Source organism: Cryptomeria japonica, chromosome 7, assembly GCF_030272615.1.
Source record: "Cryptomeria japonica chromosome 7, Sugi_1.0, whole genome shotgun sequence".
NCBI classification, from domain to species: Eukaryota; Viridiplantae; Streptophyta; class Pinopsida; order Cupressales; family Cupressaceae; genus Cryptomeria; species Cryptomeria japonica.
In genome coordinates, this window is record NC_081411.1 from 507,413,865 (window position 1) to 507,439,039 (window position 25,175).

Genomic DNA, 25,175 nt, shown 5'->3' on the forward strand with positions numbered 1-25,175 from the left:
GAATTTTGTCAGATGTTGTAGTTGCAACTACCCTGGTAGACATGTATACAAAATGTGGAAGCATAGACAAGGCACGTGAACTGTTTGATAGAATGCCTGAAAGAAATGTTGTCTCGTGGACTGCGATGATTGCTGGATATGCACAAAATGGATTTATCGAAAAGGCTTTAGACACTTTCAAGAAAATGAAATTGGCAGGCATAAAGCCAAATTCCACAACCTTTGCCAACATCCTCCCTGCCTGTGCAAAAATGGGAGCTTTGGAATAGGGTATGGACATCCATCAAAGCATAACGGATAGAGGAATTTTGTTAGGTGTTTTATTTGCAAATGCCCTGCTTGACATGTATGCAAAATGTGGAAACATGGACAAGGCTCGTGAATTGTTTAATACGATGCCGCAAAGAGATGTGATCTCATGTGAACAATCAACACGCGCGTATATGGGAGGAAGGGATTGCTGCAACAAAATTGAACGCTCACTCCTCAATTATAGGTCTATGGTTTTACGAGGAGTGGATTCCTACAGGGTATTACGCATTCAGGGAACCACACCTTTGACTAGAATCCATCTGGCCTGAGATTGGATAATCAATATGAATATGAGATTGACCAATTTGCATTAAAAACTAGGGTAATTTGCACAAAAAAGGAATCTCTTGAATGGTATATTTTTGGCAACATGAAATTAAGGTGATGAATCTACCTCCTGCGTGGGATTGCAAGCAATACCACAAATGCCTTTGACGTGGGTTTGATGTTGTTGGGGGTTGAAGTTGCCACAGACGCCTACGCGAGATTGCAATGCACAAATGAATTGCCCTCTTCTTTTTTTTCAAGTAATGGCCGTTGTCGTCAAAATTATGACGAACTCGAGCACTTTTTTGAAAAAAGAAAATTTTCATTGCTAATGCCTTCTTCGTTGAAACCAAATGGCAAATTGTCATCGGAATTATGATGAATTCGGGCATTTTTTCAAAAAAAAATCAAATTTGGCCACAATATACCTTCTCCGTCGGAAACCTCAGTAAAAAATCTAGTCCAAATGTATTAGTGCAGACACGGTCAGAAGTCATGTGGAAGAAATGTTCGCTGCGGAAAGCATTGTTCAAGGCATCACTAAAGATTGTGACACTTATTTGAGCCAGGAGTATGCTGATCATTTAAATAAAGTGCATATGTGCCTCATCAAATATTAAGAGCACTTAGTTATCATGTAATTTTTGTGTTTAGTTTAGTTCCAAAAGACTCTTTGAAAGGGCTTGACCCCTCACTTTATTACAAATCTTTAATGTAATCATTTTCAAAAGGACAATCAATAGAAGATAGTTATTTTTCTCTCTATAATTTCTGTTAATGATCCATTATTTTTTCAATTCAAATTGTGCTAAGGAAGATCCTATGTTTTAGATATCAGTTCTCTTGTGATTTTCACTTCAAGCAAGTGATTGTTGTCTTAAACTTCCTTACAAAAAAATTATTTATTGTTATAGTAGTTTGAAAAACAAGATTCATCTGAGACCTTCTTATTCTTATGATTCTTGTCTTACTGGTCTTTTCAAGTAAAATTTAAACTCAGTTAGACTGATTGTTTTGATTAAGTAAAAATAGGTTTTTGAAAGGAACCTGATCCTTTTACATAACAGGAAATAGAAAAAGCATTAAAGCAGAATAGAACTGTGCCTGATCACCCTAACAAAAAATAGTTCCCATCCCAGCCAAAAAGGGAACTCAAAACACATAGAGCCACATAAAGACAACAAAAGGATAGCTAAAGGACAACACAAAGACAAAGATAGAGACTGAGACAGCTAAATATTTTTCATGATATCTTATGCATGAACCACCATCTGCTTCATGTTGTCCGCAGAGGTCTTCAAATCATCCAGCTTTCATCCCTTGATATCACCTCGATTCTTGGTGTTGGCCCTTGTTCTCTTCTCATGACCTTTTTTCTCCATCTGGTCCTTGCCGCTCTCTTTGTCTTTGATGCTATCAAATCTGTTAATTAGAATATTCATGTTGTCCACAGAGGCCTTAAGAATCTGGAAATTTTGTTCAACAATCCTCTTCACAGTAAATTCCATCTTGTCGACTCTATTTGACCAGGTTTTTCATGGTAGTTTCCAGCCCATTTGCCTCTCTATTCCCTTCCATTTCCTTAACCTTCTTTTTAGTATCAAGAATTTTACCCACCATGGCTTCAATAGCTTCAGCATTGTTGATCACAACCACTAATTATTTAACATTTTTAGAAAGAGGCTTCTCGCCTATCATTGCATTTTTTATAACATTAATATCATTCTTCAAGTTGCTGATATCTTTCACAATTTTACTGATAGTATCACAAAATCCCTTAATAATATCATTATCCCCATGACAGTCACTAGGATTTCCCCTTTGATTCTCTTGGCCCTCATTCTGCAATCCTTGAGTACTCATATCCTCACCACAACCCACATCTGAAGTCTCCTCCTCCTCCTTACCCTTCACATTGTCATTTTTTCCCTCCTCTGCATCCTCATCAGAAACTATCAAAACCTGTTTTTGAGCCTTGTTATCTCCCCTGCTGGTATTCTTGTTCCTCTGGGTTTTTTTCCCGTTCCCTTTCCTTTCTTACTTTTGATGAATTTTTCCTCAAAGGAGTCATCCTCGGAGTCCGAGAGATCAGAATCAACCACAATCCTCTTTCTTTTCCCCTTATTCCTCCTTTTTTTGCTAAGATCCTCTGATTCTCCTTCAGTTTCCGAATCAAAGTTGAAACCACTATCCTCACTTTCCGTGTCATCATCCCTAGTATTTTTTAGCTCTAATTAGTTTCTCAATGGTTTTCCCTTTCAGCAATTTGTAAACTAAAACCATAAGACCCTGATGAAGAGCATGGTCCCCCTGAGGGTCTTTCTGCATTTCTTTAATGGTGTGATCCATGGAACAAGCTAAATAATAGGGCAAGCTTACCTTTTCACCATGGCGGAAGTGGTTGAGTAGCACGAAATGGTGCTCGTATTCCCTCATAAATCTTCCATCTAGTGTAATGTAGGTTATAGTAGCAAACAACAAAAACCTCCATGGCCTACAGATGCACTTGGGGGAGTGGTAGGAGTTATCCACTTTCACCATTTTCTTCTTTTCGCCATCCATGATAGGAAATCTGTCCATTGCCTTATTAGAGACACTACGATCTCTATAGAATTTAGTGCCATCTTTCACCATCCCCATAGCTTCTGCAATGATGTCTTCATCCACCATCATCATCTGGGTGCCCACCAGAATTTTGTCATTCTTCCAATTCTTTATAAAATGTTTGGTAACTATTGGGTCTTTACCATAGAGCCTCTCCATGAAAACACTTAAGCCCCCCTCTTGTACAATCTCCCAAACCTCTTTGTTCTTCTTCCAATCCGAACATGAGGTTGGTTCAAATCTCTTTTTGTTCCCTCCCATTTTTCCTTCAAAAGCACTGGAATTCCTAATCTTTGCTCTGATATTTCTTCTCTGGTTTCTATTCTTTCTCTAAAAAACAACCCAGAATCTATGCCCTGTAAATATGATAAGACTATTAAATAAATGCTCATCACCGCCACTATGAACCTTCATCAAAAAAAGGGGGAAAAGCATTAGGAATTATGATTGATGATGCCATGTTGCCTCATCTGGATACGGTCCAGTTCAAACAAGGATTTCGCTTCACACACACGTTTACTCTCCCCATTAATGGTAATGATTTTCTCTGGTCGACAGGCCAGGTTGGCTGCCCAATGAGCACACGAGTTAGCTTCGCTGTAAACATGTGTGAAAACACACATATCGAAGATTTCACTTATTTTCTTCACTGCTTTAATAGCATTGTTTATAGCCCATGAGGGTGGGAACACCTTATTCAAATAGTTTATGATATTCAAAGAGTCACCTTCACACCATACTCTGGTACAATTGGCTTCCTTTGCAAGCACCATCCCATGATAAGCCACCATGGCCTCTACAACATGATTAGTTTGACTGACAATAGGAATACATTTAATGGTTTTTCATTTTCCCCATTCATCCCTTAAAACCACACCACACCCCACCTTGCCAAGGCTACCCTTTGAAGCACTATTTGATTTTAATCCAGCCATGCAGAGGGCTTTCCCATTTCACACCTTCTCTAGGATTAGCTTGAAAGATGTCTCTTCCCTTTAATCTCCAATTCTTGAAGATAATATGATCATCCTGAGCTTTGGGGTTGGCTATTCCACCCATGATGTTGATATTCTCCACTACATTTCATTTGATTTTTTCAAAAATTATTTGAGTCTTAGATGCCTTCTCTCTGAACACTCTTTCATTTCTCTCTTTCCATATTCCCCAGCAAATATGAGGTAAAACCAATCTCCATAACAAAATTATAGATTTAGTCCTTGAGGGGTGATGCCAATAATTAAAAACCTCTTGGACAGATTCCAGAAAGACCCAATTGATATTGAAGTAGTCCAGACATCTAGCCCAGATATTAGCACAGAAGGGACAATGGATGAATAAGTGGTTGATAGTTTCCTCATTCTGCATGCAAAGAAGACAAACACTAGGCATACAAAATCATCTAATTTTGAGGATATCAATAGTCAAAATTTTATTTTGAAGGACAGTCCAGAAAAAAATGTTTATTTTGGGAATTAGGCCTTTCACCCAAGCCTTAGCCCAGCAAGGACTCTCCAAGTTAGAAAAGTGCTGATTATAGAGAGAGGCAACAAAGAATTTACCATTTGCAGTGAGTTTCCAGATTAGCTGATCATCATCATCCACCACCACCATGGAATTCATAATTTTGTTCAGATTACCAAGGGAGGGATCAACTGGGGACAATTCCTTTCACTGTCCATCATTCTAGTAGTCACCCACCATAGTGCCATAGTTTTCCTTACACCGATTCTGGAATTTTCCCCAATCAGGACTATCACTCAACGGGGAGTCAAGCAACCAAGAATCTTCCCAAAATTTAATGGAATTACCTTTCCCCACCTTCCATTTCACACCTTTAGCAATCAGATCTCTAGTTCTAGTAATATTTTTCCAGATATTAGAGCCAATCGAGATATCTTCAACATTAAGGAAACTTTGAAGGGTAGGAAATTGTCTTTTGTACTTGTTGTCCCATATCAATTTCCATTATCCCTGAGTGTTATAACCTCTCCATATCTGCTTAGCCATGAGAAACTCATTCGCGTCTCTGATTCTTCTAAGGCCAAGACCTCCATTTCTTATAGGTTTACAAACCTTATCCCACGCATTCAAATTCATTCTCATCTTCTCCTCAACCCCTGTCCATAGAAAAGTTCTTTGAATTTTTTCAATAGCCTCCGCAAACTTGGTTGGAATTCTAAAAAGGCTGATGGCATAAAGAGTAATACTTTGAAGAGTAGATTTCAAAAGCTGGACCTTACCAGCTTGGCTGAGCAGAGAGCCTTTCCATCTAGATAACTTCCTATGAAATTTATCCACAAGAGCTCCCCAGAAAGTATCAGGAGGGACTTGACATAAAGGAAGCCCACGATAGGAAGCAGGAAGATTCCCCAATTGACAACCCAAAATTTTACTAATTTTTATCTATCTTCTTTCCAGAGTGTTGATGAAATAGATAAAACTTTTAGACCAATTTATCAATTGACTGGTAGTTGTCCCATAACTATCCAGTGCTTTCTTTAAGCTCCTAGAGTCTTTCACTGAAGCATTCCCCATAATAATAGAGTCATCCACAAATTGCTGATGGGAGCAAACTTGGTTCGCCGAGGAAGGTTTCAACCCACAAAACTCTCCCTTCTCAACAAGATTACCAATTAATCTTCCCAAACATTCCGCCATGATAATGAAAAGAATCAAGGATAGAGGATCTCCCTGTCTGAGACCCCTTGAGGATTTGAAAAAGGGGGAAGGAGATCCATTGATTAAAACAAAAAAAGAAGCAAAAGAAACCAATTGCAAAATAAGACAGATACTTCTAGAACAAAACCCAAAAGCAGAGAGAACATCCATCATAAATCCCCAATCCACTCTATCATAGGCTTTGGATAAGTCAAGCTTCAAAAGAAAGCCCTCTTTTTTAGCACTAGAGAGAGTGAATATTTTCATGGACCGAAATGATCGAATCCAAAATTTGTCTCCCAGGGACAAAGCCACTTTGCTGGGGAGAAATGATAGATGGGAGCACGGTCAAGATTCTAGAGGTCAAAACCTTAGAGATAATCTTATACAAAGAGTTGCATAGGCTGATAGGTCTAAAAAGATCCATGGAATCAACACCCATGTTTTTGGGAATAAGGGCTATGAAAGTACCATTCAGTTCTTTCAAAATTCTTCTTGCACCAAAGAATTCTTTCGCAGCACTGGAAACATCACCTCCAACAATATGCCAATACATTTGAAAAAAAGACATGGGAAACCATCTGGGCTCGGGGCCTTGTTACCTTCAAAGGAATTGACAGCTTTTAGAATCTCATCATTGGATGGAATAGTAGTGAGATATGAATTCTGATTTGCATCCGAGATAGAGGGGATATAGTCCGTAAGGTTCTTTTGAGCCTGGAAGTCCAAGTTTTGTTCCTGTAAAGTGGAAAAATCGAACCCTAGTCGTTCTCCCCTCCCCAATCTCCAAGGAGAGAGAAGGGAGAGTCACTAGGGTTGATGGTTTTCACTTAGGGGAGACTTTACATTCAAAAGAGGGGTTGAAACCCACAAGATCCAATCCCATGCAATGCAAGATTGGATTCTAAATGAGTTTCAAGGGTTAAGACATCAAGGATACCCTCTTTTGTAAAGAAATGTAGATAGAATGATTGAACTAGGAATGCATGTAAAGTAGGAAAGATTCGCTTATAAACAGAGATAGGAATATAGGATGAAGCTGCGGACCTGGAATTAGCAGTAAAATGTTGAGACAGTGTTGTTCTACAAATTTGAGCGAAAGTTGACGGGACGATGGCGCCTGGCGTGCACACGGTCCTCCGAAAAATCTGCGAAATGAAGGGGGATCTGTTCGTCTCTGCACAAGGATTCCAGATCTTCAATTATAGCCACGTACCTGCAACCTACACACAGAAAAGAGAGGACGATTGGGGGGTTAGGGATGAGGGGTTTGCCTTTAGGTCAAACCCCAGTTTTGGAATTAAACAAGAAATGAGAATGCTGTAAATGTAAATGTTTGTAATGTAAACAAGTACTGATACCTTGTTGTAAGAATGTTTGTATTCTTACATGCGAAGGTGTAACGTATGTAGTATGTAATGTGTTGTAAGTGATCTCCTCTTCAATGGTTGAATCCTTGTCTTGAATGCAACACTTAGCCTTGAATGGAGACTTAGAATGATCAATTGCTTGAAGGAATGCTTGAATGCTTGAATGTTTGAATGCTTGAATATCGTTTTCGCCTCTTTTCCATCTACCAAAATGGGAGAGGAAATGTAGTTTATATACTTGCCAATTAGGGCTGGTAGACTGATTTTCCCGACCTTAGGCCGACCAGGAAATGTTATTTTCCAATTTGCAAACTTAAAGACCCGAAGCCCCAAAAGAGACCGGGCCCAAAATAGGGCCAGGGACCAGGGCGCTGGGCGCCATGGTCCTGGGGGACCAGGGCACTGGGCGCCCTAGTCCTGAAGGACCAGGGCGCCATGGTCCCACCTCCAGGGGAAGCAGGGTGCAAGGAGGATCAGACCAAGGTGCTGAGAAATGCAGTTTTTGATGTCATGAACAAGTTTCGGGGTCTCCATCCAGGTTCAGTGTTGCGTCGCCATCATGAAGACCCAAATGCAATCGAAATTGCAAGTGTCGCAATTTTAGGACGCTACATTTAGCCCCCACTTTAGCGGGAGTATAAGCGTATGCCAATACTTCCAGTAAAGTACAAGGAAACAACATTGAAAAACTTTCACCACATCAAGGAGGCAAGATACACCAAGCCCCCAGTGGACTAAGGATCTTACGACTTCGATTGACAAAGTAAAAGGGAAGATCATGAGGGAGAACCATGACTGTCAGTAGTAAGGTTCCCTCACTATGAGTCATGCAAGAAAGATATCAAAAATTTTCAAGGCAAAGCTAAATTTGTCAAGAAATTTTCAAGTATCTTGAAAAGATATGAACGGGATGTATGCCCCCCTACGTTAAAGTGATCGCACATGCCTCACCGGGGGTGATTGCTTTAAGGTAGTGATACATATAAGAATGAGAAGGGAAAGGAGCACGTTATCACAAGGATTTAGCCCCCAAGTGTGAGATAAACCCAAGGATAATACACACAAAACACAAAGCACGAGGTGACTTCGCTTTCCTTGGGGTCAATATGCTGTATGATAATTCATGTATATCATATGTATGTATGCATAATTGTTCTTCATTCCCCAATCAAGGAAGGTCACCTAGAAGAAGGGAACACATGTGTCTTTTGAGTCAACATGAGAGAGACCAAAAGAGATCTCAATGTTTTGCATCGTCCTCAAGTAGACAACACTAAGGACAACAAATAGAAGAATGAGAATAACACATAGAAGAAGTAACAAAAGAGAGGGGGAGAGAATCTGCTATGCTAATGAAACTAGTCTAGCACGTCATCTACCCCCCGATCTTGCTGATCAGTATTTCAGGAAGGTAGGAAACACGCTAGAGGAGGAACATCCAACACAATAGATGGAGCTATCACAAGATCCAAACAAGGGCTATGTTCATATCCCAAGCCGCGGTGTTCTTGTCTAGGAGCTAGGATAAGTGCTTTAGAAAATGCGTTAGATAAATGGTTATCAACATCAACATATTCATATTCACTATCAGAATGCACAGGAGTAACATTTTCATCATGAATAACATTTTTATCTATATCATCATCAAGATTTATAAAAATAGGATCTTTAACTCGCACAGGATCAAGACCATCATGCATCTTATGTTTAGGAGATTTTGGCTCAATCGTCGGCTGAGGAGAAAATGGAATAATACTGGCTGAAGGTGTTTTTGGGGATTTCAAAGTTTGAGAAGCAGCTTCCTGAGCTCTAAGACGACGCTTTCGTCGGTGTTCACGTGCATAACGATTTCGTCTAGTCTTAGTAGGAAGTTGAGAAGAGTGAGGAGGAGGAATGTTCTCATCCTTATCACTTGGGTGTTTAGGTTGTGGTCTCTTAAGTTGAACAATAGGAGAAGAGGAAGCTCTCTTCTCTCCATAAGAGGAAGGAGGAGGAACTGCTCCATATAAGGGAGGAATATTTGGTTTAGGAAGGAGACCAAGTCCATCATGACGAGGAGGTATAGGTCTACTTTTAGGAAGTTTATTAGATATAGGCATAGTCACATCCATAGGGATGGGTTGGGAATCTTCCCGAGGAAAGACATTAGTTTTATCTTTCAAAGGAAGAACTTCTTTCTCAAGAACGATAGGAATATCAAGTTTGGGTGTTCTAGGTTCACTTAGAGATAGGATCATATCTTTTTTCCACTTTTGATAAGATTTGAAAAGATGATCACTTCGCGGTGGAAGAGATTGGAATTGTTTAGGCCAAAAGTAATCAATAGGAACACTAGAAGTTCTTTCAGCTGGTTTAAAGAGGCTATGATTGACAGTAACAACTTCACCATTATGGGGAAATTTCAGGCACTTGTGAATAGGAGAAGAAATAGCTTTCATGGAAGATAGCCAAGGATAGCCTAGCTTCACACGAAATTGTTCCGATGATGGAATAATAGCAAAGTCCACATCAAGGGATTTGTTATGGACCTCAATAGGTAATGTAATAGAACCAATTGCAGGAGAAGAAAATGCATCAAATAGTTTCACAACCACATTTGTTTCGTCATAGATCACTTGATTCAATTGCAAAGTAAAAAGAAATTCTTCAGTAATGATATTAACCATGCAAGAAGGATCAATAAGCACTCCACGGCAAGGTGTATTCTTGACTTTTGCAACTATATATAAAGGACCATCAGGTGCCCTGACAGTTTCACTGGAATCAAAGGTGATGGAAGGTTCTTTAGGGATTTTCTGCTGTTCCACAAAGTTAATCACATTAGGAGTCATAGACACAAGATCATCAGGTGAGACAGAGGAATCAGTAGTATCAATCGCATTAGAGGTATGAGAAGGCAATGGATTAGTAAAAATCTGAAGATTTTGGTTAGGAGGAGCTACAGATGTGTTGCCTTTATCATTCACACCAGAAACAGAGATAGTGTTATTATCAATCAAATCTTGAATTTTACCCTTTAAAGCAAAACATTTTTCAGTATCATGCCCAGGTTGACGATGAAATTGACAAAAAGATTTGTTATCAAAATAGGGTGAATTAATCTTTGCAAGATCTATTTGCCTTATAGGAGGGAGAGTAAGCACATTTTGTTCCAATAACTTATTCATAATACTATGCAATGATTCATTCAAAGGAGTAAACTTTCTTTCTTTCTTGAAAAACTTAGAAATAGGAGGCACACCTGATGCTGCATTCACATTGTTGATGATGTTTTCATTGAATTTAATGGACTCTCTGTTCGGTTTAAACTTCCCAAATGGTTGTTGACTACTATCACCCTTATCACTCGGAGTCATAGGATTTGCTTGTTCCATTTGACTCACAGTCAGTTGATAATTGTGAAGAGTTGCGCACAACTGTTGGAAAGAAGTAAACTCAGAAAACAGGAGTTTTTCTCTAATATCTTTTTGTAAATTAGAAATAAAGATTCTTTGAATATCATTGTCAGGCATTGGAAAGGAAATTTGAGCATACAAATGCTTATATCTACCAATGAAATTAGTCACTTTTTCTTTAACACCTTGTTTACAATGCATTAAATCAATCAAAGTAACTTTAGGACTTATATTGTTTTGAAATTGTTGAATAAAAGCATTTGCAAGTTGTTCGAAAGAAGAAATAGAATAGGAAGGCAACGAGCAATACCATTGTAGGGCTTTATCTCTTAATGTTCTAGTGAACAGTTTTGCAAGCAACCTTTGGTCATAAGCAAAATCAGTACATATTGTTTGAAAGGTCTTAACATGTGTTAGAGGATCACCCTTACCATTATAAAGCTCCAAATGCGGAATTTCAACATGTTTAGGGGGGATAGCTCGAACAATGTCAAGAGAAAGTGGGCTCGCAACATCAAATGTGGGCACACTAAACTTAGATTGATTCATAGAGGCAATTTGTTGCTGTAAACAAGAGACAGTTTGTGCAAGATTGTTAATGGTCGCTTCAGTCGAAGAGTGCATATTAGACGTGTTAGATTGTGATGGAGGTGTTATGTTATTGAAAGAAGGTAGAGAGTAAGGTGGTGGGACACTATGATAGTTAGTCATAGGAGATGATTGGAAAGGAGGAACACTACAAGGAGGAATGGAATGGTTAAATGAATTGCCCCCTTGTGTCATGTTCATTTGTGGAGATATAATAGGAACACTTATTGAAGGAATAAATGAAGAAGTTGGATTGAATGAAGGAAGAGGGTTGATTGAGGAAGAAGGATTGCCCCCATGATTGGTGATCATAGGAGGAATGTCTTGTGTTGAAGTAGTCATTATGTTTGATGTAAAAGTAGGTATACTAGCAATAGAAGTCGTCAAAGGAATAGAATGATTAACTTGAGTAGGAGGTTGTGTATAACCTAAGGTTTCAGCAGAACTCTTCATAGGCATCACATTCGAATCCACAATGTGTGCAATACCACGCAAAATATCAATTCCATTCTTATCACTTTGAACCATACGTTTTAGACCCTCAATTAATGAAAGAGCTTCGCTATCGGGGTAGTCTTGAGACATCCATTGTCGAAAACCATCAAATTGGTTATCCAATTTTGAAAGTTGTTCTACAGAAACCTCATGGAGAGCTTCTTCATCATTAAGAGGATTAGAGGAATTACCCATGTCCTCGTTAAAAAGGCCATTCAAATTAGGTTCCATCTCCTCGGTAATTACACCTTGGAAAGACTTAATTCTAAGGCTTCGTCTAACGGGAATAGTGTAAGTAGGGCTTATTGTTGTAAAACTCATGCACTAAAGAGAGAGAGAAGATTTTGAATTTTTAGAGGTAGCAAATTTCAATAAAATCAGCCAATCTCCTAGGTTTAAGCTGTTAAATGCAATCAGGACAATCTCCCGAAATTTTGAAAAAAATTTCCGGGACCGTGGCGCTCGGAGTACACACGGTCCTCGCAACTTTTTTCGAAATTTTCAGGGATGAAAGTAATGATGATTTTAAAGCTAATCTGAAAAAATTGAGTGATTTTACAATCTGTAGATAGGCCACATTAAAGTTGCAATCTCAAAATTGAACCCTACCAAGATTGTTGAAAAATGTAAAATTTGAATTTTGAAAAAGAGAGGGAAACTGAAATTTTGAATTTTATGATTTTAGAGGGAATGCTAAAAGCAATGCAAGTTTTGAAATTTAAAAGTTAACTCGATTTCATGCAAAATTCAAATTTGAAAGTGGAAATCAAGGTTGTTGCAATTAAACACTTAATTTCAAAAGTCACAAATTGTAAAAATTTGAATAAAACATTGAAATTTCGAATGAATGCTAACACACTTTTCAGATTTAGGACAGCAAGAAACACAATTTTGATATGAATTTCAATTTCAACAATTTTTGAGTGATTAGAAGCCTCAATCCAAGCAATCGCTAGACCAACTTTGACTTTAATTTTGAAGGTGTTAAAATTAATAAAATCAGCCAAAATTCTGGATTTTAGCAAAAAAATACAGTAAGATCTAGCTCCCGAAATTTTGGAAAAAATGTCGGGACGATGGCGCTCGGGGTGCACATGGTCCTCGCAACTTTTTTCCAAATTTTCAGGGATGAAAGATATTGTGATTTTGTAGCGGAATCCAAAGTTACAGCCGATTTGAAAGTGTTTTGATCAGTGAAATTATCAGTCAAAGGTTGAATCAAGAAGGTCTTAAAAATTAGGGTTTTGACATTTAACCACTTAATTTTCAGAATTAACGCACAAATATGAATTGATAATTTGCAATAGAAGGGTAGATCTGAAACAAGCATTAACAATTAAACATTTCACAAGTTTAATTACTTAAAAAGAAAATTTTAGGGTTTTTATGCAATCAACCTCTAAAATTTGCACAAGATCAAACATGAAAAATGTAATTAAGGAAGCAAATTTTTCAGATCTAACCATGAATAATCAAAATTAGGATGTTCACGTCCGGTTCACCAAAATGTAAAGCAGAAAAATCGAACCCTAGTCGTTCTCCCCTCCCCAATCTCCAAGGAGAGAGAAGGGAGAGTCACTAGGGTTGATGGTTTTCACTTAGGGGAGACTTTACATTCAAAAGAGGGGTTGAAACCCATAAGATCCAATCCCACGCAATGCAAGATTGGATTCTAAATGAGTTTCAAGGGTTAAGACATCAAGGATACCCTCTTTTGTAAAGAAATGTAGATAGAATGATTGAACTAGGAATGCATGTAAAGTAGGAAAGATTCGCTTATAAACAGAGATAGGAATATAGGATGAAGCTACGGACCTGGAATTAGCAGTAAAATGTCGAGATGGTGTTGTTCTGCAAATTTGAGCGAAAGTTGACGGGACGATGGCGCCCGGCGTGCACATGGTCCTCCGAAAAATCCGCGAAACGAAGGGGGATCTGTTCATCTCTGCACAAGGATTCCAGATCTTCAATTACAACCGCGTACCTGCAACCTACACACAGAAAAGAGAGGATGATTGGGGGGTTAGGGATGAGGGGTTTGCCTTTAGGTCAAACCCCAGTTTTGGAATTAACTAAGAAATGAGAATGCTGTAAATGTAAATGTTTGTAATGTAAACAAGTACTGATACCTTGTTGTAAGAATGTTTGTATCCTTACATGCGAAGGTGTAACGTATGTAGTATGTAATGTGTTGTAAGTGATCTCCTCTTCAATGGTTGAATCCTTGTCTTGAATGCAACACTTAGCCTTGAATGGAGACTTAGAATGATCAATTGCTTGAAGGAATGCTTGAATGCTTGAATGTTTGAATGCTTGAATATCGTTTTCGCCTCTTTTCCATCTACCAAAATGGGAGAGGAAATGTAGTTTATATACTTGTCAATTAGGGCTGGTAGACTGATTTTCCCGACCTTAGGCCGACCAGGAAATGTTATTTTCCAATTTGCAAACTTAAAGACCCGAAGCCCCAAAAGAGACCGGGCCCAAAATAGGGCCAGGGACCAGGGCGCTGGGCGCCATGGTCCTGGGGGACCAGGGCACTGGGCGCCCTAGTCCTGAAGGACCAGGGCGCTAGGCGCCATGGTCCCACCTCCAGGGGCAGCAGGGTGCAAGGAGGATCAGGCCAAGGTGCTGAGAAATGCAGTTTTTGATGTCATGAACAAGTTTCGGGGTCTCCATCCAGGTTCAGTGTTGCGTCGCCATCGTGAAGACCCAAATGCAGTCGAAATTGCAAGTGTCGCAATTTTAGGACGCTACAGTTCCTTAGTCAAGAGGTTGGAGAAAAAATCCAGGGCTGTCTTCCTCATAGACTCTTCATCTTCAACAGTTCTTCCATTGTCTTTGAGCTGAGATATCCTATTGATGGCCTTGTGTTTCAAAGTGTACCTATGAAAGTATTTGGTATTTCTATCTCCTTCCTTTAGCCAAATATTTCTTGACCTCTGTTTCCATAAAGTTTCTCCTTTTGATATTATGTCATGATATTTCATAAGAATCTCATCTTCAACTTCTCTAGAGACCTTGGTATAGCCACTATTCTGAATCTCATCCTGGATATCCTTCAGATCTAAGAAAATGGTAGCTTTGGAAGCAAAGATGTTCCCAAAGGATTCCTTATTCAATCTTTTAACATTATCTTTCACAAATTTCAACTTTTTGACCACCTTATACATAGCATTTCCTTCAATTCTTATCTGCCACCATTCCTTGATCTTGCTTTCCATATCCAGGTGTTTTGTCCACATTCTCTCAAATCTATAAGGGAAGTGTCTTCTTCCCTTCTTGGCATTAGTCATAAAGGATATAGGATAATGATCCGACCCTGCCCTGATATGAGCTGATAAAGAACAACAATAAGAATTAAACCAATCCAAAGAGATTAAAGCTCTGTCAAGCCTGACCTAAATTAAGTCTTCACCACTCCTTATATTAGTCCAGGTATATTTAACCCCTTGCAAATCCAGATCATGGAGAGGTTTATTATTGATTAACTCCATCAAATCTAATCTGTTGTCTAGATTGGTTTGGCTCCCTCCCTTTTTCTCATTCTCCCTGAAAGGGTATTGAAATCCCCCATAATAATCCAGCTATCTTTAGCAAACTTACTCCTAAACAAGGATAAGCTTTTCCAGAAATCACTTCTACCAGTGTTGGTGTTTGGGGCATACACATTAGTCAAGACCCAGTAATTACCCTCTTTTAGATGCTTAAATCTATTGTAGGCCAGATTATTGTCTTGAATCAACACTTCACCTTTTACATTATTTTTATTTCAGAAAGTAGCAATTCCTCCTGATGCCCCTTCTAAATTACCACCACTAACTCCTCTATTACTAAACATTTTCAAACATTCAACCTTACCCTTAGGCATTTTTGGTTTCTTGAATCAAAAAATATCCAGGTTTTTGTCTCTAATCATACTTTTTATTGAATCATGTTTGTGAGGATTATTCAATCCTCGAATGTTCCAGGAAATAATCTTCATGGCTTTTTAGAAATACCTGTCTCAAAGATGGTTCTTTGAGTCCTGTCTGCTAGATTCTTGCTTGCTTCCATGGTTCTCTTCTTTGCCTTTGAATATCTTCCAGGTGATGTGTGTTGAGCTCCCACATCCCCTAGTCCGCTTCTGGTATTTCTGGTGGATATATTATTGTTGTTGCTATTATTATTCTTTTTTTTGTTCTTGTTCTTTCTTTTATCCTTCGTTACTTCTTCTTCCTCCTGCTTAGTCCCACTCTTTCCCAAAGCCATTTTATATCTTCTTCATCTCCCTATCTTGGCTCATTTTCCTCTGGGAAAGTCAATTTGACCTGAACCGGGGAGGCTAATGATATCTCTTAGAGCCCTGCTCAAAGATGTTGTCAGGTTGGGCATCTTCGATCCAGCTTGCTCCATTTTCTGACTTGGATAACTTTCCTACTGAGTTAAAATTGTCTCCCTCTTCCTTGTTATCTTTTGATTGACTATCTCCCTTATCCATCTGACTAATATCCCGTGTCTCACTCTGAGCTAAATTTTGTTGTCATATCCTTTTGATTGTTTTTACTGCTGACTAGTGACTTTCTTTCTCCATCGTTAGAATCCTTTCCACTGTTCTCCTGCTCCTTTTCCTGCTGGGAGATCTTATCATGCTCTCCTTTCTTCATTTCATTTCCCGATTCCTTGACTAATACCTCCTCCATCCTTCCTACCTGAGACTATTTCTCCTAATCCAAACAATCAGAAGGAGAAAATTTCAAAGAGTTATCCACCTTTTTCCAAACTTTAGTTTGGGTTTGAGTTTTGGCCACATTGCTTGGGCATTTTTAGACCAGTGCCCTACTCTCTTACAGTGAAAGAAGGCAAAAGGGATTGACTCATAAATAATATTTTGCATCCATTTTCCTAGTTTAGATTCTATCTCTATTTCCTCTAGCATATCCATCTCAAGCACAATCCCTACATAGATTCTAGCATAAATAAGTCTTCTTTTGGATGTTATGACCGGGTCAATGGTGATAAGCTCCCCAAAATCATTGGCTATCCCAACAAACACATCTTCCTCCCAATATTCCATAGGAAACCTAGGTAGCTTTATCAAGACCGGGACTTGGGCCACAAACTTATTATCCATACCCGCATTAGGGTACCATTTCTGGATATACATTAAATATTTATCTATCGCCCAGGTACCATTGCAAAGGATTTGTCTGCGGTCCTCCTCACATGAAAAAGAAAAGGAAAGACATCCTTTATTCATAGCGACCACATCAAACTGACCTTTCAAATTTCATTTTCTCTTGACAAATCCCCGAACAACCTCAATGTTAGGTCACGCCCCAAAGAATTTTCTTATTAGAGTAGTTTCCATCCGAGCAATATTTTGATCTATAATTTGGTCTGGAATGAAAATGGTGAACTTTCCCTGAGAAGCATTCAAAGTATTTTTAACCGGAGGCAAGGACGACTTACCTTTGGGGTTGATACCAAAAAGCGAGGACCATTTACCAATGTGTCCAATCAATTTGGGGCCCCCATCTAGGTCCCCCAAATTCAAAGTGGTCTCAATATCCTTCCCATTAGATTTTGTTCCCTTCACAGGGACCCCTGATCCACTTGCTAGTTGTTGTCCTGATACTGCTTTAGGTTTTCCGCCCCCCAAGTTTGAATTTTGTGCCTGACTGTCCACCTTGTCTGCTACAATCTGCTCCATGCGTGATCTAGGACCCCCACCTGGGTCCCCCGAATCCAAATGGGCATCGGGTTCCTTACCATCTGAACTCTCCCCCTCCAAAGGATTCCCTGAATCTCTTGCTACATGATGTCCTACTACTGAACTAGTTCTCCCGCCCAAAAAAAAAGAATTTTGGGCCCGACCATTCCCCTTCTCCACTCCGCTCCTCTCCATCTTCTAGTCCTTTCTATTTCTGATTGTTATTAGTTAGACTGATTATTGTGACAAGAAATAGAGGAGTAATATTGGAGGTTAGACAAGTTGACAGATCCATTCAAGGGGTGAGTTTAAAAAATTCTTTCATAGGGGTTATACGTGAGATTACAAAAAGGAGTGATTTTGTAGCCCAAGAGATAGGAAGGCAATGATGAATCATCAAATTATATTTAATCATATTCAAAACATTTATATATTCAGTTTCAATTAGGATATATAAGTAGGAGATATGAGTAAGGAGTAGAATAAAGAGAAGTAGAAGTAAACAACTAGTGATCAGATCATTCTATTTTATAAATTCATGTCATTATGAGATAGAAGATAAAACCAGATAGAAGTGATTAATCTGCTATAAAAGGCATCAACTTGGAGATTCAGTTGGTGAGTAGGTACACCCACCTAGGTCCTGCAGAACCTGAAGTGTAGAGGAAGTTAACCATATTTTGGTTACTCCTATTAGCTGGCCAAATCAATTGGGAGGTTTGAAGATAGGATTTGGCATAACCTTATAACTTTCCAATTTGTTGATTTGGGAACCAACAGATTCCTTCATCACATCTTGCATCAAATTTTCCTATATCCTAATCTCTTTTGATATAACATTTCCTTCCAAAGATTCTAAAATATCTAACTATAGGAACATGACCAAACCATAACTCATAAGGAGTCTTACCAAAATCACCTTTTATATGCACCTGGTTGAATGTGTACATAGCAATGCTAACAACTTCTCTCCAATAGATATGCATAACATTTCCTTCAATCATCAGAGTCCTAGCAACATCCAAAATAGTTATGTTCTTCCTTACAACAACTCCATTCTGCTAAGGGGTTCGCGGAGTAGATAAATGTCTCCTAATTCTATGCTCTTCACAAAAAGAATTAAACTCACTGAAAGTAAATTCTCCTCCTCTATTAGATCTTAGACACTTCAGCTTCAATCTTGTCTCTGTCTCCACTCTAGCTTTGAATATTTTGAATTTATCTAGTGCTTCAAATTTTTCCTTTAGAAAAGTGACCCACATCATTCTAGAATAGTAATCAATCAGTAGCATAAAGTATATGTCACCCTGCAAGCTTATCACCCTAGAAGGACCACATAAATCAATATGCACAAATATCTAATATCCCATTAGATGTATATTATTTTCTCTTGAATGAAATCCTTTTTTTTCTTTCCCAATTGACATTCTTTACACGTCGGACTAGTAGGCTTCACTATCTTAGGAAGATCTCTAACAACTTGGGTAGAACTTATCTTAATCATACAGTCAAAATTAACATGACATATCCTCCTATGCCATAACCAACTCTCATCAATCTAAGCAATCAAACAACTTTTCTCACCAACATTCAAATGAAAGATATTACCTTTAGTTTTAGTTTCTGATGTAATTTTTATAGCGAAGCTATTCAAGATCTTTTATATCCTATTCTTGAATTGTAAATCATATCCCTTATCAACCATCTGTCAAAAACTCAAAAGATTATGCTTCAAACCCTCAACATAGAAAACATCATCAATATTATGTTTACCATCAAGAGAAAGAGAACCTCTACCATGGATTACACAAACTTTGTTGTCTCCAAATCTTACTACACAACCATCATACTTCTCCATATTCAAAAATTTACCTTTATCACCTGTCATGTGATGTGAACAACCACAATCAATCACCCATTCATCTTTCTCTACAATTTTAGTAGCCAAGGCTTTCTCTTCAGCAATCCATCTTGTAGAATCAACAGGTACTAGATCATCTTCCTTGATAGCAATGAACACAAATTCATCTTTCTAAATTCCATTTCTCAAACTCATCATCTGTCACACTTTTATCAACAACATAATAAAATTTCTTCTAATAGATACTTGTGTTTAGGCTTGTAAGGCTTATCAGACTTTGACAGTCTTTCCGCTCTTTCAGAACACCTAGGAGAAAAATGTCCTATCTTATTGCATGAAAAACATATCAAAGGTAACTTCCCTTCATACTTACTGGCTCCCTTAGGCAATCTTCTAGAAATAAGTGCTTCAAGCTCTTCCAATTCTCTTTCATTCTTCCATCTCTCTCATTTCTCTTTCATATTTGGAAACCCTAGTTGAACTCTCTCTCAGATCATACTTATACTTCCTGAATACACTAGATTTAAATGCAGTCTCAACTTTGCCATGTGCTTCTCCTGTTAATCTTAGAGGATCCGGTTAATACTGGGGGGGGGGGTGAATCAGGATTAACAAAAATTTAAAAATTAGAACTTGAATTTATAAAACTTGACCAAATCACTCATAAACCAATAATAAACTCTTTACTATTACCAGTAATCACTGATAACCAACTGTTAAACTGATTTAACAAAACTACTCATTAAGTGTTCATCGACATGCATAAATTGAAAATAAAACATAACAACACATCAGAAACATTCACCACATGAACACCATGTTTTTCACGTGGAAACCCGAATAGGGAAAAACCACAGTGGGAATTGGTACCCATAAAAATTGTTCACTCTTTTGGAATGCGTCTTGTTAGGAGCCTAGCTCGGTTAGGAGCTTACAAAGATGCCCTGTTAGGAGTCACCCGGTTAAGGGATTTAGATGATGAGCCCTGTTAGGAGCTTTGACATGTTAGGATCAACCTTGCAAGAGGATTTAACACTCAGATGTTGAGCAACCTAGTTAAGGGATTTACAATGTAAGGCCTGTTAGGACCTACCCGGTTAAGGGATTTTGACTGCTACAACTATTAGGGAACAACAGTGAATGATTTGGGTATAGAACTTAACTACTTGCTTGATCAGATCCAATTCTGCACCAAATCTGCTACACTCTAGCAGATCTCTCACACTTTAGTTCAGCTTCACACTCTTCTCAAAAACTGCTGACACAACAAACATCAACTAAACCGACATAAATAACCTTTACAACTTAGTTGGTTACAAAACCCTAAGACTTACAACATAGATCATCACATATCTTTTACAACTCATTATAGGTCATCATATGGATCATTACAATCAATTACAGTCATTGAATGATCATCGCACCTCGATCTTATACTCTTTTAAACCCTTAGCTCATTCCACTAAGCACTTCATATATTCCCAAGAAATTAGGCACTTTGATCCCACCGTAACATCATTCAAATACTTCATGCGGTTTGAACCATGTCATTACCAACTTATAAACATAATGTGATCCACCGCCGAACTCGAAATCATTACCGGTTATAAGAATTGAATACCGGTTCTTAAACCCTTCTTAAACCCTAGCAAAAATACAACAAAAATCATAAACATGACTTCCGTTAACCAAAACATGGTGCAATTATGATCAGATACATATTAAAATGATACAAACTCACATACCAAAAGGCAAACTTAAAGCATCACCAATCACCATATCTAATCAAAACATTTCCTCATATACCGGTTAAGGTCCTAATTCCTAGTTTTTTGTTTCTTTACCAGTAAGGTCTTTTCGGTAGACCAAAAAAGACTAAGATCACAAAATACAACATAGTAAACATTAGTTTCTATCAATGACAACACAAATAGCTGATCAAAGTCAACGAACCATGGAATTTCAATCTCTTCATCACAATGTCATCACAAAGAGTCATTTGTCGGTTCAGTCATCATTCTTCATCTGCATCAGTTATCCCAATCATGCCAACATTCTCCCCCTTTGGCATTGATGAAAACACAAACATAAACACCAACATATTGAACTAAAATCATGTTGCTCAGTTCTAGAACTTCTTACTACACTTCACTCTTCTGCTGACTCTTCTCTTCTCCATCTGGAACTAAATCTTCATTTCTTCTCCCCCTTTCTGTTACACATCTTCTCCTTGTTAAGCTAATATATTTATTTTCCAATCATATTTTCTCTTCTCCCCCTTTTTGTTACACATATTCTCCTCCTTACGCTAATATATTTATTCTCCAATCATATTTCTTATTCTCCCCCTTTGACAACAATGACAAAGGTGCATATGCATTGTCGGTCATCAAATTTGTTGTTGTTGTCTTGAACATCTATGCAAATCTCATCTAAGTGCCCCCCCCTGTGGAGTAACAATCATTTCATCAATCCATAGTGAAAATTTTTCAATAAGCATACTGGATTGATGCATCTCCTGCATCCTAGTTTTTCCTGTGTAGGGATCTGACCCCTAATTTACCTCTAAGGTACTCAAAGGTAGTCTTCTACAATGGTTTTGTGAAAATGCCTGCTAGCTGCTCTTTGCTTGTCACATACTCCATTGTGACTTGTTTTTCCTATACTCTCTCCCTTAGAAAGTGATATTTTAATTATATGTGTTTAGTTCTTCCATGTAATGCATGATTTTTTGAAATATTAATTGCACTTGTATTGTCACAATAAATAGTTACCGGTTCAGACATATCAAGTTTAAAACCTTCTAACACATGTCTCATCCAGATTGTCTGTGTGCAATTCATTGATGCTGCAACATACGCTGCCTTTGTTGTTGACTGTGATACACATGTTTTCTTCTTACTTGTCCAAGCAACCAATCTACCTCCAAGAAGAAAAGATCCACAGGTAGTGCTTTTCCTGTCATCAAAATTGCTTGCCCAATTTGCATCAGTAAACACTTTCAAAGAAAAATCATTTTTATAAGGATACCATAAGCCATAATCTAGTGTGCCTTTCAAGTACTCGAATATCCTTTTCACCACTGTGAAGTGAGTCTCCTTGGGATTTTTTTGAAATATAGCAACCAAACCAACAACATGTACAATATCAAGTCTACTATGAACAACATAATGCAACTTACCAATCATGGACCTGTATTCTTTTTCATCAACAGAGGGTGAATCATCCTATTTAGACAATTTACAACCTATCATCGTCGGAGTACCAATCGGTTTACAATCCTCCATGCCAAATGTTTTCAACACTTTCTTTACATACTTACTCTGACAGATAAATATTCCACCATCCAATTGTTGGACCTGCAACCCAATTAAAAACTTAATCTCACCAATAAGAGCCATCTCAAATTCTTTCTTCATCTCCTCAACAAAAGCCATACATAAATCATCATCACCTCCAAAAATTATATGATCTACAAATACTTTAGCTATCAACACTCTGTCTCCATCAGTCGTAAGATATATGTTACTGTCCTTACTTGTACGTTGGAATCCTATCTTGATCAGGTGTGCATGCAATCTTTCATACCATTCTCTTGGTGCCTTCTTCAATCCATACAGTGTCTTATGTAACTTTCAAACCATATCTTTATCCTTAGACAAAGTAAATCCATCCTATTGTTCTATGTACACTTGTTCCTCAAGGATACCATTAAGAAAAGAAGATTTAACATCCATCTGGTAGACCTTAAAGCCTTTAAATGCAACATAAGCAAGTAACATTCTTACTCATTCCAATATTGCCACTGGTGCAAATGTTTCTGCATAATCTTCTCCTTCTTTTTGTGCATAGCCTTTGCATACCAACCTTGCTTTATTCCTCACAACCTTGCCTTCTTCATTCAACTTGTTTCTAAAGACCCATTTAGTGCCAATCACATTCTTGTGTCTTCCGATCTGGGAACAAGTGTCTATGTCTTGTCCTTCTCTATCTGATCCAATTCTTCATTCATAGCATTAATCCAATCATCATCCTTCAATTCCTCTCTTACTTTTTTAGGCTCCATATTTGAAATCAGACATGAGTTTTCTCTTATTTTCCTTCTTGTTTGTACACCAACATTTTTATCTCCAATAATTTGGTCTTCTGAATGCTTTAGTCTGACATATCTTGGTATTATCAGTTCCAGTGATGTGCCTTCTTCTTCATGTTCTTCATCTTCTTCATCACTCTCTTCATTTACCAGTTTAGCACCTAATTCTTCATTTTCTTGCTAATTATTGTTTTGTACTTCTAGTTCAATAAACACAAGTTTTTATTCATCTTTATCAGGTTCAGATTTGTTGGTCTTATCAGATTTCTCTAAGAATTGATCTACCTTCATATTTTCACTCCCAATGATCCTTTTTGTTCTCTTTTTATAACATTTGAAAGCCTCACTCTTTGTAGAGTAACCAAGAAAAATACCTTCATTACACTTTCTATCAAACTTTCTAGTGAAATCATCACATTTAATGAAACATTTACTCCCAAAATTTTGAAAGAAACTTACATTAGGAGTCTTGCCATGCCATAACTCATAAGGTGTTTTGTTGTTACCTCCCTTGACAAGTACCTGGTTCAAAGTGTAAACAACAGTGCTAAATTCTTCTCTCGAAAACATTTTTGGTACTTCACCTTGAATCAACATGGTTCTAGCAGCCTCAATAATTATTCTATTCATTCTCTCTGCTATCCCATTTTGTTGTGGAGTTCTAAGAGATGACATCTACCTCTTGATTCCATGTTCATCATAAAACTTCACAAACTCATCAGAAGTAAATTCTCCTCCATGGTTAGATCTCAAACATTTCAAATTATTCATGGTTTCTTTCTCAACTAAAGATTTGAATGCTTTGAATTTGCTGAATGCCTCAGACTTTTCTCTTAGAAAAGTTACCCACATCATCTTGGAGAAATCATCAGTGAAATATCTATCACCAAAATATCTCTTAGTCCTCATAGGACCACAAAGATTAGTATGAACCAAATCTAGAATATTTTCTGAAGAGAAATGCTTACTCTTACAAGATACAAAAGTCATCTTACCCATCTGACAGTCCTTACATAGCACATTATTTGGTTTAACAAGTTGGGGAAAATCTCTCATAATACCTAATTTACTAATCTTTATCAAATTGTCAAAATTCACATGACAAAACCTCTTGTGCCATAACCAACTGTCTTCAATCTTTGCCACCAAATAACTATTCACATTAGTATTCAGATGAAAAATATTACCTCTTGCTTGCTTGCTAGTAGCAATCAATTCTCCATTACTTCCAAGAATCCTGCACACTCCACTTTTAAATTCTAGAAGATATCCCTTATCATTTAATTCACCAACACTCAAAAGGTTATGTTTTAATCCATCAACCCAAAAGACATCATCTGCATTACTTTTTCCATTCAATGAAATAGTTCCTTTACCTTTAACCATGCAGGGTGAGTTGTTACCAAGCCTTACCACACTGCCATCAAATTCTTCAAGAGATAAGAACTTGTTTCTATGATCGGTCATGTGGTGTGAGCAACCACTCTCTATTATCCATTCATCACTATTATCCATGTGAGACACCAATACTTTTTCATCAGTCAGATCTTCCTTCACAACAACAAACACTATATCCTCATTGTCATCTTCTTCTCATTTTTCATCAATTACTCTTTCATCAACTGCAATATAGCAATGTTTATGTCCTTTTCCTTTAAGTTTCTTGAATTTTTCCTTTCTATCACCATTTGGACAATTTGCAGCAATATGTCCAATCTTATTGCATGAAAAACACTTCAAGGGAAATTTACCTTTATACTTACCAGTGCCTCTCAGAAATCTTTTAGCCAATAGTGCCACAAGCTCCATTAGATGATCTTCATTATCATCCACACCTCTG